The sequence below is a fragment of the Phyllobates terribilis genome, unplaced genomic scaffold (assembly GCF_046119375.1).
Source record: "Phyllobates terribilis strain yellow unplaced genomic scaffold, ASM4611937v1 Scaffold_4__5_contigs__length_816908805, whole genome shotgun sequence".
Classification (NCBI taxonomy): Eukaryota; Metazoa; Chordata; class Amphibia; order Anura; family Dendrobatidae; genus Phyllobates; species Phyllobates terribilis.
Window position 1 is genome coordinate 676,732,541 of NW_027362764.1, and position 20,030 is coordinate 676,752,570.

At 51.8% G+C, this 20,030-nt stretch overlaps 3 pseudogenes; all 3 read left to right on the plus strand.

The window, feature by feature from the left end:
• Nucleotides 1-793: 793 nt before the first annotated feature.
• Nucleotides 794-902, plus strand: LOC141269096 (5S ribosomal RNA; annotated as a pseudogene).
• Nucleotides 903-1,508: 606 nt separating this feature from the next.
• LOC141268558 (5S ribosomal RNA) lies at nucleotides 1,509-1,627 on the plus strand (annotated as a pseudogene).
• Nucleotides 1,628-19,846: 18,219 nt separating this feature from the next.
• On the plus strand, nucleotides 19,847-19,966 carry LOC141269486 (5S ribosomal RNA; annotated as a pseudogene).
• Nucleotides 19,967-20,030: the final 64 nt, after the last annotated feature.

Here is a 20,030-nt window from a genome sequence, read left to right on the forward strand (position 1 = left end):
ATTCACGCAGGCCTGACACCGAGCTCCTTGCCACGGCTAGGAGTGCTTATTGACTCCGCAGCTCGCCGTGTGGAAATGATGGCGTTAAAAGCACCCGGGACCGTGAAGGGGCCAGGCTTTCAGCAGGTGCCCAGGGAAGGTTTTGGATGCCGGCCGCCTAGCGAGGGCCAGCAGAAGTAACATGTTTCTCTGCAAAGAAGCTTGTGTAACCAAGCCAGACGGCTGGCAAAGAGCTAACCTCAGTGCAAGGAAGGCAAGGAAGGAATTGGGGAGGGGGGGCGTGATTCCTGCTAGGGCCCTGAAATCATAAAACAGGCAGGAGAGTCTGACGCATGGTGACGGAGAGGTTGTAGGGGCAGATAGGGGGTGTTGTCACGTGCGAGCACGTGTGTATGCTGGCTTGTGTGTGAGAGTGCGCTTCCTAGGTGTGGCGCGCTGCAGACAGTCAAAGGGATTGTTCCCTTTCATTAAATGTTAATCCCCGGCTGCAGGCTATTAGAAAGCAACTAACCGCGCTCTACTCACCCTACCCGGGTCTACCGGTGAGTCTCGCCTCTGCTCCCGGCCTGTGGCATTGGCCGTGAAGCTGATGTTCCGTCGACAGCGCTGCAGCCGATCAGTGAGCTCAGCGGCTCTGAGTGGGGCGTTGTGACTACAAGTCCTTTTAAGGAAGCCAGCAAAAAAATTGAAGAGAAGGGAAAGCACAAAAGGACCTGGTCTTGCTGAGCACTGGAAAGGGCAGCCGGCAGCCAGACGTCAAAGTAGAAATGCAGCAAGTCAGAGGCTTGTCTCTGCCTACGTCCACACCACACTGAACACACCTGATCTCAGAAGCTAAGCAGAGTTGGGCTTGGTTAGTACTTGGATAGGAGACTGCCTGGGAGTACCAGGTGCTGTAGGCTTTTGCTTTTTCCTTCCTTCCACCAGCAGGGGGCACTCTCTTCTATGCCTTTTTTCCATTCCGTTTCACAAGTGCACACATTCATTCTCTTTTCTTTTTTTCATTTGCTTTCGCTCTTGCGCTATTTCATCTCTGCAAAATACCAGCATCCTTCTGATCACCGTGGGCCTCCAGCATTGTTGCTTCTTTACTTTTAATACAAGGACCAGCGTCTCCCGCGTGGCTGGAGGCAACCACCGGTAACCCCAAGCAGAAGACCTTTGCAGGCAACACGACCCTCCCCCCTGAAGAGCAGCTCAAAGTCACTGGCAACCCTCTCACCCTCTTCCTTCATTCACCCCTGGACGTCTCGCTCCACCCCCAAGTTACGGGTCCAGCTTGCTCTTTCTGTCACATTACCGCGATGAAGGGTTTAGCCTGCAGGAGACCCTGCGCCGAGACATTTTTGAAGACACCTGATGCGGCGGGTGAATCACTGCTAAACAAACCACACCTGTAGGGATGGCACAGCCTTTGCATGGACCCTTCGGAGCCCGCCCCGTCACGGCCAGATTGCTCGCCACCAAGCGATCCTGAGAAAGGCTGGCCGGGCGATGGATCAAGCAGTGTCTACTGGCCATACCACCTTGGATACGCCCGATCTTGTCTGATCTTGGAAGCAAAGCAGGGCTGGGTCAGACAGTACTTGGATGGGAGACCTCCTGGGAACACCGGGTGCTGTAGACCATTTTGATGAAGTTTTGCCCTACTGCCCAGCTCGGCTAGCATGGAACGGCGCCCTGCCGGACACCGACCTTAAGTAACTTAGATGATGGAAGCCCCAAGGCCTCTGAGCCAGTTGGCAGCTAAGTACGCTACCCCGCCGCCTTCACGCAGACACCGAGCTCCTTGCCACGGCTAGGAGTGCTTATTGACTCCGCAGCTAGTCGTGTGGAAATGATGGCGTTAAAAGCACCCGGGGCCGTGAAGGGGCCAGGCTTTCAGCAGGTGCCCAGGGAAGGTTTTGGATGCCGGCCGCCTAGCGAGGGCCAGCAGAAGTAACATGTTTCTCGGCAAAGAAGCTTGTGTAACCAAGCTAGATGGCTGACAAAGAGCTAACCTCAGTGCAAGGAAGGAAAGGAAGGTGCGGAAGGAATTGGGGAGGGGGGGGTGATTCCTGCTAGGGCCCTGAAATCATAAAACAGGCAGGAGAGTCTGACGCATGGTAACGGAGAGGTTGTAGAGGCAGATAGGGGGTGTTGTCAGGTGCGAGCACGTGTGCATGCTGGCTTGTGTGTGAGAGTGCGTTTCCTAGGTGTGGCGCGCTGCAGACAGTCAAAGGGATTGTTCCCTTTCATTAAAAGTTAATCCCCGGCTGCAGGCTATTAGAAAGCAACTAACCGCGCTCTACTCACCCTACCCGGGTCTACCGGTGAGTCTCGCCTCTGCTCCCGGCCTGTGGCATTGGCCGTGAAGCTGACGTTCCGTCGACAGCGCTGCAGCCGATCACTGAGCTCAGCGGCTCTGAGTGGGGCGTTGTGTCTACAAGACCTTTTAAGGAAGCCAGCAAAAAAATTGAAGAGAAGGGAAAGCACAAAAGGACCTGGTCTTGCTGAACACTGGAAAGGGCATCCGGCAGCCAGACTTCAAAGTTGAAAAGCAGCAAGTGAGAGGCTTGTGCCTGCCTACGGCTACACCACCCTGAACACATGTGATCTCAGAAGCAAAGCAGGGTCAGGCCTAGTTAGTACTTGGATGTGAGACCACCTGGGAATACCAGGCACTGTAGGCTTTTGCTTTTTCCTTCCTTCCACCAGCAGGGGGCACTCTCTTCTATGCCTTTTTTCTATTCCCTTTCACAAGTGCACACTAGTGTTGAGCCACCCCCGTAGTGTTCGAGTTCGGTTCGGTTCGTCGAACACCCTCGAACACCGTTAAAACCAATGGCAGGCAATCAAAAACACATAGAAACACATAGAAAACACCTTCAAAGGTGTCCAAAAGCTGACAAACTGCTCAGAAGACATAACTAACACATGGAAAAGTGACAAGTACATATAGTCATGCAAAAATAAAAGAGGTGGAGGAGTAAAAGGAGGGGGAGACACAGATATAGGCATGTCATGCCCTTCTAAAATCCAAAAAGTGAGAAGCCGACACGGCCAGTCCGCTCCTGCCCGTGCCACCTCCGTGTCGCCGGGTTTGTGCCAGAGCCGCGGTGAACCCTGACGGCCAGCCCCCCTCTCCCAATACTGGTGCCTGTCCGCTGGTGGGTCGAGCGAGCCCCCCTGTGGTGGAGGCAGCTCTAAGCTTTTTAATTTAAATTGTCTCTCTAATTTGAATGAATACACTTTAAATCCATTTACAAGGATCTATTGGAGGGCAAGTCTCATGCCAGCAGCCGCGGTAATTCCAGCTCCAGTAGCGTCCACTAAAGCTGCTGCAGTTAAAAAGCTTTTATAAGGATCGAGCTCGGCTGTCCACCGCAAGGCATCCTACTGCCAGTCCCAGCCCCTATGCCTTGGGGTGCCTCCTGATGCTCTTCACTAAGTATCTCATGGTCCCGAAGCATTTCCTTTGAAAAAATTAAGTGTCTAAACTACAGGTGGTGTAGCTTGCTTAACAGCCGGGATAATCCGCTGACTAGCAGACACTGCTACTAGGCACAAAGTATTTCCTGGGCTAGATGCAGTTAAAAATTTGTATTTAGATACTCTCGTTGGATGCTGAGAAAGCATTCCATAGAGTCTCCTGGCACGCCATATATGATTCTCTTAAAAAGCTTGGGGTAGGGGTCTAGGGGACCCTTTTATAGCCAAAATCACGGCCCTGTATCGCAATACGTCACCTAGGCTGAAGATAAATGGAACTGTAGCACCCTGAGGGCTCGGTTGCTACAGACGTATTGCACCTCACCCAGAGGTGTGATATCTCACTCTCAGGTAAGGATGGAGTGTGGATCAGGACCCGACACCTGCATGCATTACACCACATTGCCGTGGGGCAGGGCGACCAATATGCCCCTGAGATGGGCACGACAGTCCCTGTCCCTGGCTGGAGTGGGGGGAGGGAACACTGAGGAAGGGGAACCCTGTAGTGCAGGAGCAGGGAGGAAGCAGTTCCTGGGTGCATTGAGAAGGGAGTATAAAAGGTGGGCACCATCTTAGTTCAGTGCAGAGAAGTCTGAGCAGAAGTGGCAGGGAGCAGGGGCTCTGCATGAGCTCTGCTCCGGAGGCGGGCCTAGTAACAGAGGCCCAGGCCTGAAAGAGGGAGAAGGAAGGAAGAGGAGCGGAGAAGGCTCCAGGAACGAGGAATGAAGGGATCCCAGGGGTGCGGACGGGCGAGTCGCCACCGCACGCCCGAATCCACCTGCGTGGAGGGGTCAGGCCAAAGGGGGAGACCGGTCCCCGAACTAGTGGAGGCAGGAAACGACCCTCAGCTAGAAACCGGAGGCTCTGACATTTTATGTGGCGCAGCCCCTCGCTACACCCGCTAGGAAGGCACTACATAGGGTCAGGGAAACTGGCGCCAAGTTTACCAAGAGGAGGCCCGAGGCAGCCGGACAGAAGTGTTGGTAAGAAAGGCCAGACAAAGGACACACAAAGGGGGTCCTGTGAAGTGCTCCAAAGTTATCTGGGAGTTGTCTGAGCCCCTCACCTGGTGAGCACAGTACGACGTGGGCAGCCGTTACCTGCAGACGTGGTCTGGATAATAAGAACTGTGAGTAAAGGCCCTGGACTACATCACTGACTCCGTGTCATTACTGCTGCTGCCCTGCACCATCACCCCCATCCTCCGCATACACTGCCCTGAGGCTATACTCCTCCCGTGGGGAGTTATCCTACGCTCTGCTGCACCCACAACACCAGCCTCAGCGGTCTGCCCTGTAGCGGCGGTTCACTCTGACCGCAATCCACGGGTGGCGTAGTCGGACATTTAAACATCAAAACCACATAAATAGTTCCGCCACTGGTTTGACCGCCCTGAGCCACGGAACCGGGTCGCCGCCACGAAGACTACAACCACCAGCATCCACCAAAAAGGGTCCGGCTCCGGGTGTCCCAAGGCCCAGGGGGTGCATTAGAACATTTTCATCACCTTTCACAATCACCAATGGGACAAGGCAGGGATGTCCTCTGTCCCCTCTCTTATACATCCTAGTGACGGAGCACCTGCTCTCATCAATTCGCCATAACCCCAATATTAGGTGGATTGAGGTGGGAGGCACCGAGTACAAGTGCTCTCTATTTGCTGATGATGTCCTAGTATATATCACTCAATCACATATATCCATCCCTGCTGTTATGGCTGAAATAGATCACTTTGTTACATGGTAAAATTTTAAAATCAATGCAGCGAAGTCTGAGGCCCTCGATGTCTCCCTCCCCAAATCCATATAGGATTCCATCCAGTCCAACTTTCCCTTTGCCTGGCCCTCACAGGGTATCAAATACTTAGGAATTCCTATTCATAGAGACCTCTCCCATCTATGTTATCTTAATTTTGGGCCCTTTATTGAACAATTCCATACAGACCACGGTTGGCAAGTTAGAACTGTAAGATTCACTACGTGAACCACTGGTGTTTTGTGAAAAAGCACATGTACACTGCGTTCCAAATTATTATGCAAAAAGTGTTTAGGAGGGATAAGGGAAGAATTTGTTTGTTTGTCAGTTAAACTCATTGATGGTGATGTGTGTCAGGGCTCTTTATATCACTGTAAGCAATTGCAGACACCTGTGCTAATTAGTTTGGCAGGTGTGTCCAATGAAAGGCAAGACTACTTAAGAAGGCTCTCTCACATAATTAAGCAGCCTACATTTTCTGCTAAAATGGGAAAGAAAAAGGATGTGTCGGCTGCTGAGAAGCAACAAATTGTGGAGTGTTTAGGTCAAGGCATGACTACAATCAACATTGTGCGATGATCAGGATGAAGTGTCTTGGCAATCAAGAAGTATGTAGCTGATTCACAGTACACACGTGTGCGTGCTGATAAGGGCAAATTGAGGACTCTTTCCTACAGGCAATTACGTCAGGTTGAAAGAGCAGCGGCAAAAAAGCCTTGTCAAGCAGCAGACAAGTTTTTGAAGCTGCTTCTGCCTCCAACGTCCCCCGAACAACAAGATGCAGGGTCCTTCAGAGGTTTGCAGCTGTGCATACGCCATCCTGTCGACCTCCTCTATCCACTTCACACAAGCAGAAACGGCTCCAGTGGGCCAAACATTATATGAAGACTGATTTCAAAACTGTTTTGTTCACGGATGAGTGCCAGGCAGTCACAGCAGGTGACCGGGACAGTCTCTGGAAGAACGGGCAGGAGATCACGACAAGTGACTGGGGCAGTCTCTGGGTGAACGGGCAGATGGTCACGGCAAGTGACCGGGACAGTCTCTGGAAGAACGGGCAGGAGATCACGGCAAGTGACTGGGGCAGTCTCTTGGTGAACGGGCAGATGGTCACGGCAAGTGACCGGGACAGTCTCTGGAAGAACGGTCAGATGGTCACGGCAAGTGACCGGGGCAGTCTCTGGGTAAAGGGTTGGTATGACCTGTGGCGGCTGATGGTAGACTTGAGCTCCCAGGTGAGCAGGCGAGAGTCTCTGGATAAACGAGTGGTCACAGCATGTGACGGCGGAGCCTCCAGGAAGACCAACAGACAGGCGGCAGATGAGCGCTCCCAGATGAGCGGGCGAGAGTCTCTGGATAAGCGGGTGGTCACAGCACGTGACGGCAGAGCCTCCAGGTAGGCTAACGGACAGGCAGCAGATGAGCGCTCCCAGGTGAGCGGACAGGAGTCACTGGACAGGCAGGTGGTCACAGCACGTGACGGCGGAGCCTCCAGGTAGGCTAGCAGACAGGTAGCAGATGTGCGCTCCCAGGTGAGCGGGCAAGCTGGTCCATAGACAGACTGACAGGAGTTGGAAGGCAGACCGTCGGACCTCAGGCAAGCAGGCAGGTAGCTGAAGTGCGCTCCCAGGTGAGCGGGCAAGCTGGTCCATAGACAGACTGACAGGAGTTGTAAGGCAGACCGTCGGACCTCAGGCTAGCAGGCAGGTAGCGGAATATCAGGCAGGAATAAGACAGCAAGCTGGCAGGAATCTGGCAGGTATCTGGCAGGTGACTGGCAACGGGACCTGAGGGCTGAAGCAGAGTAGTGAACAGTGCAACAACATTGCTCGGGCACCTCCATTTTGGAGGAGGTGCCTTATATATGGTGAAGTCCTCCAGCCATTGGCCGGGGACTCCTTAGGACGGCGCGCGCGGCCCCTTTAAGAGGGAGGGAGAGCACGCGCGCGCGCCCTAAGCACAGTGGCCGGGAAGGAGCACGCGCTGCCAGCAGAGCGGGAGGAGGACGCCGGGCACGGAGCAGGGAGGTGAGGGGAACAGCGTCCCTGCCTAGCAGAGGGCAGGGACGCCGGCGCTACAGTACCCCCCCCTTTAGGCCACCCCTTTTTTAGGCCAGACAGAAATTTAGCAAGGATAAGAGGGGCATGGATGTTCTCCCGGGGCTCCCACGTTCTCTCCTCAGGACCAAACCCCTTCCAATCTACTAGAAAAAAGGTCTTTCCTCTTACCCTTTTGGTGGCAAGAATGTTCTCTACCTCAAACTCGTCCTCAGCAGAAACCGGAGCAGGAGGCGTACCTGTAGACTTGGAAAAAGAGTTAAGTACCACAGGTTTGAGGAGAGATACATGGAAGGAGTTAGGGATCCGTAAGTTGGCCGGGAGTTTCAATTTATAGGCCACCGGGTTGATCTGACTGATGACCTCCAGGGGGCCGATGAACCGAGGCCCTAACTTGTAAGAAGGTATCTTGAGTCGGACATATTTAGATGAGAGCCAGACTTTATCTCCGGGACGAAATTGTGGAGGATCCAGGCGTTTTTTGTCAGCGTGTCTTTTCATCCGTTCGGACGACTGAAGGAGTGCGGATCGGGTACTCTCCCAAATGGAGAAAAATTTGCTAACGAGAGATTCCGCAGCCGGGTTGTCCACAGAGGTGGAGACAGGAAAAGGAATCCGAGGATGCTGACCGAAGACTACAAAAAACGGGGATTTGGAGGAGGATTCGCTCTCGTGATTGTTATAAGAGAACTCGGCCCATGGTAGGAGATCCACCCAGTCAGAATGATGGGCATTAACGAAGTGCCGGAGGTAACTGGTCAGGTTCTGATTGATCCGCTCCACTTGACCATTGGACTGTGGGTGGTAAGCGGAAGAGAAGTCCAGGGTGACATCTAGCAGTTTACAAGTGGCTCTCCAGAAGCGTGAGGTGAACTGTACCCCACGATCCGACACGATGTGGAGGGGCAGGCCATGAAGACGAAAGATATGATGAATAAAGTCTTTAGCTAGCTCGGGTGCAGACGGGAGGCCTGGCAGGGGAACGAAATGAGCCATCTTGGAGAAGCGGTCAGCGACCACCCAAATGACCGTACAACCGGCAGAGACTGGGAGGTCTGTTATAAAGTCCATTGCTATATGCTGCCAGGGGGCAGCAGGTACTGGGAGCGGAAGGAGGTGACCGGCTGGCAGATGTTTCGGAACCTTGTTGCGGGCGCAGGACACACTGGCAGAAACAAAGTCTATTACGTCCTTGTGCAGGGTAGGCCACCAGTAGTGCCGGGTAATAAGCTGGAGGGTCTTTTTCTGACCGGCATGGCCAGCTAGTTTAGACGAGTGACCCCAGTGAAGGATCTTCTCCCGATCAGGTACTGATACGAACGTCTTTCCGGGAGGGAGACGATTTAGACTCACGGGAGCCACCTGCATTACTCTGGCGGGATCGATGATGTGTTTCCGATCTTCCTCGAGATCAGACACCAGAAAGGATCGAGACAAGGCGTCCGCCTTGACGTTTTTGTCAGCCGGGCGAAAATGAAGAACAAAATCAAAGCGAGAAAAAAACAAGGACCACCGGGCTTGGCGCGGGTTAAGTCTCTGGGCATGCTGGAGGTAAGCCAAGTTCTTGTGGTCAGTGTAAATTATTACCGGGTGAAGAGCCCCCTCGAGCAGGTAACGCCATTCCTCCAATGCCAGTTTGATGGCCAATAACTCTCGGTCTCCTATGGAATAATTGCGCTCTGAGGAGGAGAAGAGTTTAGAGAAGAAGCCGCAAGTTACCATCCTCCCGGAAGATGATTTTTGAGTAAGTACCGCTCCGGCTCCAGAGGAGGTGGCGTCAACTTCCAGGAAGAACTGCTTGTTGCCGTCCGGGCGATGCAGCACCGGGGCGGAAGAGAAGGCCTGTTTTAAGGAAAGAAAGGCCTCCTCTGCTTCGGGTGGCCACTCTTTGGGATTAGTACCCTTACGGGTGAGCGCGGAAATTGGGGCAGTCCAGGAAGAGAAGTGTGGTATGAAGAGGCGGTAGTAGTTGGCGAAGCCCAGGAACCGCTGAATGGCCTTCAACCCCTCTGGTCGAGGCCATTTCTCGATGGCAGACAGTTTCTCTGGATCCATTCGTAGGCCGGTCTGAGAAATAATGTAGCCCAAAAACGGAAGCGAGGTCTGCTCAAAGAGGCACTTCTCGTATTTAGCGAAGAGGTGATTCTGCCTGAGCCTGAGCAGGACCTGACGAACGTCCCTCCGGTGAGTCTGGAGATCCGGAGAGAAGACCAAGATGTCGTCCAGGTACACCACTACGCAGGAGTAGAGAAGGTCCCGGAAGATGTCATTGACCAACTGTTGAAAGACGGCAGGAGCGTTACAGAGACCAAAGGGCATTACCAGATATTCATAGTGGCCGTCCCGGGTGTTGAATGCCGTCTTCCATTCATCCCCCTGACGGATACGAACCAGGTTGTACGCCCCACGGAGGTCCAGTTTGGTGAAGATTCTAGCCCCTCTCATGCGATCAAATAACTCCGGAATGAGCGGAAGGGGGTACTTATTCTTCACCGTGATCTGGTTAAGGCCTCTATAGTCTATACAGGGACGGAGAGAGCCGTCCTTCTTTTTTACGAAGAAGAAGCCTGCTCCCGCCGGGGAGGTAGATTTCCGGATGAATCCCCTGGCCAGATTCTCCTCAATATATTCGGACATCGACCGGGTCTCAGCAGCGGATAATGGATAAATACGCCCACGGGGAGGAGTAGTACCGGGTAACAAGTCGATAGGGCAGTCGTATGGTCTATGAGGGGGTAGTGTCTCTGCTTCCTTTTTATTAAAGACATCAGCATAAGACCAATAAGGAATCGGAAGTCCAGGTAGATTAGCTGGGGTAGGAGAAGGACGGACGGTATGGACGGGAACCAGACAGGTCTTATGGCAGTCCTGTCCTCAGCGAAGGACTTCTCCGGTCTGCCAGTCAAGCACGGGTGCATGTCTCTGGAGCCAAGGTAGACCTAGCAGGAGGGCGTGAGAGAGTCCAGGCAGAACATGAAAGGAGATACTCTCAGAATGCAGCATTCCCACCTGCAGAGTAATGGATTCGGTGATGAGTTGGATGGGGCGTGGTAAGAGACCCCCATCCACGGTAGCTACAGACAAGGGTACAGCCAGAGGTTTGGTGGGGATGCGGTATTTCTCTACCAGGGACTGTGAAATAAGATTCCCGGCTGCTCCAGAGTCCAGTTGGGCTAGTTCGAAATAACGGTTCTCCCCGCAGACGATTGAAACTGACAGCAGCAGAGATGGAGAGGATTTATTCTTGTCTAGGTCGACCTCTCTGAGCGAACCTAGACACAGGCGTTTCCCGACCTCTGTGGGCAGGCACGGATCCGGTGCTCCTTACTGCCACAGTAGAAGCAGCTCCCCTCGGCACGGCGTAAGTCCTGACGGGTTTTGACCATCTTGGTCTGGTTGACCTGCATAGGCTCAGGAGAGTGTACCTGGGGAGAGACGGAGGGAGTGACGGGTTTCTGAAAAGTAGGAGCTAGACGTGGAAACCTCCTCTCACGGGTGACCTCTTTGGCACGCTCCTGGAACCGTAGGTCAATCCGGGCGGCAAGAGTTATTAGGTCATCGAGAGTGGTAGGAACGTCCCGACCGGCAAGTTCATCTTTAATACGGCCGGACAGACCCTCCCAGAAGACGGATACCAGAGCGTCGTTATCCCAGGCCAGCTCCGAGGCAAGGGTACGGAACCGTATGGCATATTGGCCCACGGTGAGACTTCCCTGACGGAGGCGTAGCAGAGATGATGCGGATGAGGTCTTCCGTCCGGGTTCGTCGAAGACTTTCCGGAAAGACGTGAGGAAGGCAGGCAAGTCGGACACCAGGGGGTCTCCTCTCTCCCATAGAGGATTTAGCCAGGCCAGGGCCTCCCCGGTGAGATGGGACATGATGAAGGCAATTTTGGCCCGGTCGGAGTTAAACTGGTGGGACAATAGTTCAAAGTGCAGGGTGCACTGATTAATGAAGCCCCGAGCCTGGGCGGAGTCGCCTCCGAAGCGAGGAGGTGCAGAAAGCCGGGGTCCGGGGTAGGATACCATGGTATTGGTGGGCAGCGGAGCTGCCGGGTTGCGAGTCATATCACTGGCGGTGGTTGCTGGTGGAGCAGTCAGAGTGTCCAGGCGAGAATTGACATTCCGCAGGTGACCCAGGATGGACTCCTGTTGGGACCTCTGACGGGACAGTTCATGACAGAGGTCCGAGAGCGAGGGAGCTTGGGTGCCACCGGGTTCCATGGCCCGAGCAAACTGTAACGGGTCTGGGAGGCGGAACCTCTGAGCTACTATACAAGGGGGCGGTCCTTGTAAGGGAGCGGGTGGCGACCAGGCAGGCAGTCACAGCAGGTGACTGGGACAGTCTCTGGAAGAACGGGCAGGAGATCACGACAAGTGACTGGGGCAGTCTCTGGGTGAACGGGCAGATGGTCACGGCAAGTGACCGGGACAGTCTCTGGAAGAACGGGCAGGAGATCACGGCAAGTGACTGGGGCAGTCTCTGGGTGAATGGGCAGATGGTCACGGCAAGTGACCGGGACAGTCTCTGGAAGAACGGGCAGATGGTCACGGCAAGTGACCGGGGCAGTCTCTGGGTAAAGGGTTGGTATGACCTGTGGCGGCTGATGGTAGACTTGAGCTCCCAGGTGAGCAGGCGAGAGTCTCTGGATAAACGGGTGGTCACAGCATGTGACGGCGGAGCCTCCAGGAAGACCAACAGACAGGCGGCAGATGAGCGCTCCCAGATGAGCGGGCGAGAGTCTCTGGATAAGCGGGTGGTCACAGCACGTGACGGCAGAGCCTCCAGGTAGGCTAACGGACAGGCAGCAGATGAGCGCTCCCAGGTGAGCGGACAGGAGTCACTGGACAGGCAGGTGGTCACAGCACGTGACGGCGGAGCCTCCAGGTAGGCTAGCAGACAGGTAGCAGATGTGCGCTCCCAGGTGAGCGGGCAAGCTGGTCCATAGACAGACTGACAGGAGTTGGAAGGCAGACCGTCGGACCTCAGGCAAGCAGGCAGGTAGCTGAAGTGCGCTCCCAGGTGAGCGGGCAAGCTGGTCCATAGACAGACTGACAGGAGTTGTAAGGCAGACCGTCGGACCTCAGGCTAGCAGGCAGGTAGCGGAATATCAGGCAGGAATAAGACAGCAAGCTGGCAGGAATCTGGCAGGTATCTGGCAGGTAACTGGCAACGGGACCTGAGGGCTTAAGCAGAGTAGTGAACAGTGCAACAACATTGCTCGGGCACCTCCATTTTGGAGGAGGTGCCTTATACATGGTGAAGTCCTCCGGCCATTGGCCGGGGACCCTTAGGACGGCGCGCGCGGCCCCTTTAAGAGGGAGGGAGAGCGCGCGCGCGCGCCCTAAGCACAGTGGCCGGGAAGAAGCGCGCTGCCAGCAGAGCGGGAGGAGGATGCCGGGCACGGAGCAGGGAGGTGAGGGGAACAGCGTCCCTGCCTAGCAGAGGGCAGGGACGCCGGCGCTACAAAGATGAACTCCATAATGTATGTGGATTTTCTCAAACAGCACTTCCTGCCATGGTTCAAGAAAAAGAACCGTGTATTTCACATTAAGATCATTTTTCTGCATGATAATCCACCATCTCATGCTGCACATAAAACATCGGCATCTCTGGCTGATATGGGCATAAAAGGGGACAAACTTATGGTGTGACCCCAATGCTCCCCTGACCTCTACCCCATTCAGAACCTTTGGAGCATCATTAAAAGGAGTGTCTATGATGGCGGGAGGCAGTTCACATCTAAGCAACAGCTCTGGGAGGGTATTCTGTCCTCATGCAAAACAATTGAAGCAGAAACCATCCAAAACCTGACAAATTCAATGGACGAGAGAGTTCAGAAGCTCCTTTCGAACAAGGGGTCCTATGTGAAAATGTAACATCACCTAGAATAAAGTTTTGAGTTGAAAACTGTTTGATTTCAGTTTCTAACAACCTGCTAATGCTTATAATTTCAAAAATGACCATTTTTTTGGTCTTTATTAAAATGAAAAGGTTGATCGAAAAGTTTGGGGGATCTAAGAGTGTGGCAACCCAGTAGTCATGATTACTTCGAATTCTGACAATATGAGGGTCATGCTGCAGGTAGTGCAGCAAGAAGGCACTTATGTGTCTTGCGCATCTCGGAGCCCCAAAATTATTTTCCGGGCTAGATGCAGCTAAAAATTATTTTTAATTTTAAATCTGGTGGAGCTTATTATAGATGGCCTAATAGGATCAGTGCTGCACACTGCTACAAGGCCCAAATTATTTTCCAGTCAAGATACAGATAAACATGATTAGTAATTTGAAAGCTTAAAACGGTTGGTAGGGTGATTTTAACCAATCATCAAGCTTTTACTCTCCCCAGGATGACACAGGGGTAGAAAAGTCGTTTCGGATCCATGATTTGTTCATCTTTATGAACGTGAGTCTGTCTACATTATCAGTGGAGAGCCGCTTGCGCTTATCTGTCAGCACACCACCAGCAGCGCTGAACACACGTTCAGACAGAACGCTGGCTGCGGGGCATGACAAGATCTCCAAGGCGTAAGTGGCTAGCTCCGGCCATTTATCCAGATTGGAAGCCCAAAAAGAGCAAGGGTCCAGTGACACAGTCGTGGCTTCAATGTTTACTTGGAGATACTCCTGTACCATCGTCTCTAGGCGTTGACTATGTGTCAGACTTCTTGTCTCCTGTGGCCTTGCAAAGGATGGGCTAAAAAAGTGTTGAAATGATTACGCAAAATTGATGTTACCAGCAGATACTGTGGTTCTGTTACGGTTTGAGGGCTGAACACTTGACGGTCCCACGGTTGGCAAGTTGGAACTGTGAGATTCACTACGTGCACCACTGGTATTTTGTGGAAAAGCACATGTAAGATTCTGCAACAGTCTCTGCTGATACTCCTACATGCGTGCATCCCTTTCTATGGCAGGAATAATTTCTGCAAATTTACTTTTGTACCGGGGATCTAACAGTGTGGCAACCCAGTAGTCAGGATTATTTCTAATTCTCACAATTCGAGGGTCATGTTGCAGGTAGTGCAGCAAGAAGGCACTCATGTGTGTTGCGCATCCAGGAGCACCAAGTCCCTGTTGTGTTGGTGGCGAGGTAACAATCATGCTTCCTTCCTCTGTCCTCTCCCCCCAACCTCGCACAACAGAAATGTGATCAAGGTCTCCCTCATCTGATGAGTCTTCCATCAGTTCGTCCTCCACTTCTTCCTGGGCTCCTGCACCTTCCTCACTAGTTTGGCTGCTACCATGCGCCCTGGTAAAACCATCTCCCCCACCCTCACATGCCTGCCGCCTTGGTGCTGCCGACCGTCTGGACCTTGCAGATGTTAGCCATTCCGCATACAACTCCTCCTCCTCTACTTCCTCCACCTCCTCTTGTGCCACCACCTGACTCCGAATTCTGTTTAACATGTGCTCCAGCATGTAAATCACCAGAATAGTCATGCTGATAATGGCATCGTCAGCACTAAACATCTTCGTCGCCATTTCAAAACTGTGCAGAAGGGTGCATAGGTCCCTGATCTGAGACCACTCCTCCAGCGTGATTTGCCCCACCTCTGAATCTCGTTGGCCCAGGCTATACGTCAGAACGTATTGCACCAGGGCTTGTCGGTGCTGCCACAGTCGCTGCAACATGTGCAGAGTTGAATTCCACCGGGTAGGCACATCGCATTTTAGCCGGTGAAGTGGCAGGCCCAACGACTTCTGTAGAGATGTAAGTCGCTGAGCTGCGGGATGCGAACGGCGGAAGTGAGCACACAGCGACCGTGCCCTCTGCAGAAGGCCATCTAGTCTGGGATAGTGGGCTAAAAATTGCTGGACAACCAGGTTCAACACGTGAGCCATACAAGGCACGTGTGTGACATTGCCCCGGCGAAGGGCCGCACCCAGGTTTGCAGCATTGTCGCACACGGCCTTCCCTGGTTTCAGGTCCAGTGGAGACAACCATTCATGAAATTGGTTCTCCAGAGCTGACCACAACTCCTCAGCTGTGTGACTCACATTTCCCAGACATTTCAATGTAAAAACCGCCTGATGACGTTGAGCCCTACTGCCAGCATAGTAAGGAGGATCCCTTCTGCGCAGTTAGAAAGCTTGTGGCATGACCAGACAGGCTTTGGGTGCAGGTGGAAGACAGAGAGGAGGTTGAGGAGGCAGAAGCAGTGGAGGAAGTTTGACATAAAGAGGATTGACGCACAACTCGTGGGGACGGCAAGACTTGGACAGCAGCCCCTTGTCCTGCTGTCACCATAGTTACCCAATGCCCAGTCAGCGACATGTAACGCCCCTGTCCATGCCTACTCGTCCAAGTGTCTGTGGTGAAATGCACCCTGTCACACACAGAGTTTCTCAAAGAAGCGGTGATGTTGTGTGCGACATGCTGGTGGAGCGCAGGCACACCTTTCTTTGAGAAGTAGTGCCGACTGGGCATCTGGTACTGGGGCACTGCGACGGACATAAGGTCTCGAAAATCCTCTGTGTCCACCAGGCGGAAAGGCAGCATTTCTGTAGCCAAGAGCTTGCAGATGGTGAAATTCAACCTCTTAGCTTTCTCATGGCTAGGAGGAAATGGTCTTTTACTTGTCCACATCTGAGGGACCGAGGGCTGGCTATTGTGCTTAGACGGGGTTGATAAGGGTGTCCCCGGCAAACTGCCGGTCTGTGAGGAAGATGCAGGCGGACATGTTAGGTTGCCTTGATCCAAAGGTGGTGCTATCGATGTCGGACAGCGCTCAACACCATCTGGTGTTCCCACCTCCAAAGAAAATGATGACCTGCCAATCACGCTGGCTGTTGCGGGTAAAGAGGTGGCAGGTCTGCGCCCCAAAACAGGTGTGACTGCTGTCCCCCCAGTCACAGAGGATGAAGAGGCCGCGGATGCACAAGATATGGCAGACGGTGGTTGGCCCGGCCGGCTAGGCCGCATTGTAGCACACTGAGCTTCCCACTGCAACTTATGCTTCATGTCCATGTGCCGGTTCATGCATGAAGTACTCAAACTATGTATTTTTTGGCCTCTACTTAGCTTTTGCTGACAAATGTTACAGATAACACGAGTTGGGTCATCTTTATCGATCTGAAAAAATGCCCAGGCTATGCAAAACTTAGCACCCATGCGACCTGAAGAGCCACCACGACTTGTGGTGAGAGGCAGAGTTGTGTTTGAGGATGCAGTTGTTGACGTGCTTCCAGTACTACGTCTCTGTCCAGGAAGGCGCAACCTGACCTCGTCGTCACTAGCATCTTCCTCCACCTCCTCTGCTGACCTCATCTCTTGGCTGACTGTGGGTTGACAGTAAGTGGGATCTCCAACCTCATCATCATCACCCTGTGCGTTATCACACCCGTCGTCCTCAGAGCCAACCTGTTCCTGCCCTGACAAAAAACTAAAGTTGTCGCTCCAATCAGGTATTTGAGTCTTATCATCGTCTTCCTCATTGTCTCCACCAACAGGAGTTACAGTTTGGGAATGAGGGTCTACATTATGGTCAGAACCTTCTGCGTCTGGTCCTGGATCCGACTCATAAAGATTCTGGGCATCAGTGCAGATCATTTCCTCGTCTGGATTCACAGAAGCGCTGGAGTCGACCTCTGATTCCCAGGCTATAGTATGAGTAAACAGCTCTGCAGACTCAACCATCTGTTCTACCTCATACTCAGACGGGCAGCTGGAGATTTGGGAACTGTGAGGAAGCAAGTGCGATTTGGGTGACACCTTTGAGGACTGGAGTATTTGTGATGTTGAAGTTGATGTGGAGGAGAGCCCACTTAAAGGAGCACTTGATATCCGTTGAAGCACCTGCTGTTTTTGTGCCTCATCTGGAATTTGTAGCGATTGGCGTGGCCGTAAGAAATGGATCTTATCACATTGTCCGCTAAAAGAAGTAGACATTTTAGTTTGGCTGGAAGATGGTCTTTCTTCTGCAGATGTTACTGTTGCTTTAACACCTACCCCACGGACACAACCTTTTTTCCCCTTCCCAACACGCCTATTCCCCTTTCCACCAGCAGCAGGCCTTTTTCCACTCATTTTGGTGGTTAACTAATTCACAACTCTGGAGTTGTTTGCACAAAAAAACAATGGATGGTAACCGAGCAGAGCTGAGTGGCCAAACTGTGGTATTAGGCCAAAACTATTGGCTGGGTTAGATGCAGAAAAAAATTATATTAAATTTGCAACCTGATGGAGGTCAGTATAGATGGACTAATACAACAAGTCCCACACACAGCTAGAAGCCCAATATTTTTTCAGAGGTAGATACAGAAAAAAATATATTCAGTTTGCAACCTGATGGAGGTCAGTATAGATGGACTAATACAACAAGTCCCACACACAGCTAGAAGCCCAATATTTTTTCAGAGGTACTGTAGATGCAGAAAAAAATATATTCAGTTTGCAACCTGATGGAGGTCAGTTTAGATGGACTAATACAACAAGTCCCACACACAGCTGGAAGCCCAAATATTTTTTCAGAGGTACTGTAGATGCAGATAAAAATTATTTTTAATTTGCAACCTGATGGAGGTCAGTATAGATGGACTAATAGAGAAAGTCCGACACACTACTAGAAGGCCAAATATTTTTTCAGAGCTAGATGCAGAAAAAAATTATATTCAGTTTGCAACCTGATGGAGGTCAGTATAGATGGATTAATAGAACAAGACCCACACACAGCTAGAAGCCCAATATTTTTTCAGAGGTAGATGCAGAAAAAAATATATTCAGTTTTGCAACCTGATGGAGGTCAGTATAGATGGACTAACAGAGAAAGTCCCACACACTACTAGAAGGCCAAATATTTTTTCAGAGCTAGATGCAGAAAAAAATTATGTTCAGTTTGCAACCTGATGGAGGTCAGTATAGATGGATTAATAGAACAAGACCCACACACAGCTAGAAGCCCAATATTTTTTCAGAGGTAGATGCAGAAAAAAATATATACAGTTTGCAACCTGATGGAGGTCAGTATAGGTGGACTAATAGAACAAGTCCCACACACTGCTAGAAGGCCAAATATTTTTTCAGAGCTAGATGCAGAAAAAAATTAGATTCAGTTTGCATCCTCATGGAGGTCAGTATAGATGGACTAATAGAATGATGCTATGCCCAAAAGATTTTACTTCACTAGGTGCAGTAAAAAAATTGGTATTCTATACACAGGTGGTATATCTTGCAACACAGATAGGCTACTCCACTGACTAACACACTCTGCAATAGGCCAAAAAGGATTAGCTTTGCTAGATTCAGCCAAATGCTGTGAAAAAAACTTGCACAGCACTGGCACAGACCTGCCTGGCAAAAACTGATAGGAACTGATGTAACCTAGTCCTGAAAAGGACTCCAATTACAATTAGTCTTTACTCCCACAACCTATCTATTTAAGAGCACAGACCTGCCTGATAAAAGTCGTAGGAAATGCTGTAACCTAGTCCTTAAAAGGACTGCAATCACAACTATTCCCTACTCCCAAGCTATCTGTATATTTGTGCGAAAATTGGCTTGAAATTAACAAGGTATAGCGCACACAGCAACAGCGGTGCCGTCTAACACGCAGCTGCAGCAGTGAGAAAATGGTGGCGACGGGGAAAATGGCTTGGTCTTATAGGGCAAGGACATGTGACATACACTGCCAATGACACATGCCCTTGCTTGTGTGAAAAAAAGCACTTCGCACCGTGTGTGCGCTGCTGATAGGCTGACAGATTGCACCTCCCCACTGTAAATGCGGAAAAGAGAAAAAAAAATGGAGATCTTCATTGTTCCTGCAGAGATCCATCCCCTGCCCCTCCCCCCACCCCGCTGTACACTCAAACTGCGTATTAACATTAATTTTCATCATTACTGAGAAAAAATCCAGTTATGATATTGGTGCACGAACAGTTATCGAACATAACCTCGAACAGCCGAATTTTTCTCAAATTGTTCGTGTTCGCTGAACGGCTCGAACACCGCCCAAAACAGCTCGAATTTGAGATTGGCGAACAGTTCGAGTAGAACAACGCTCATCTCTAGTGCACACATTCATTCTCTTTTCTTTTTTTCATTTGCTTTCTCTCTTGCGCTATTTCATCTCTGCAAAATACCAGCATCCTTCTGATCACCGTGGGCCTCCAGCATTGTTGCTTATTTACTTTTAATACTAGGCTCCTTTTCACCAGGACCAGCGTCTCCCGGGTGGCTGGAGGCAACCACCGGTAACCCCAAGCAGAAGACCTTTGCAGGCAACATGACCCTCCCCCCTGAAGAGCAGCTCAAAGTCACTGGCAACCATCTCACCCTCTTCCTTCATTCACCCCTGGACGTCTCGCTCCGCCCCCAAGTTACGGGTCCAGCTTGCTCTTTCTGTCACATTACCGCAATGAAGGGTTTAGCCTGCAGGAGACCCTGCGCCGAGACATTTTTGAAGACACCTGATGCGGCGGGTGAATCACTGCTAAACAAACCACACCTGTAGGGACGGTACAGCCTTTGCATGGACCCTTCGGAGCCCGCCCCGTCACGGCCAGATTGCTCGCCACCAAGCGATCCTGAGAAAGGCTGGCCGGGCGATGGATCGAGCAGCGTCTACTGGCCATACCACCTTGGATACGCCTGATCTTGTCTGATCTCAGAAGCAAAGCAGTGCTTGGCTCGGACAGTACTTGGATGGGATACCTCCTGGGAACACCGGGTGCTGTAGACCATTTTGATGACATTTTGCCCTACTGCCCAGCTCGGCTAGCATAGAACGGCGCCTTGCCGGACAC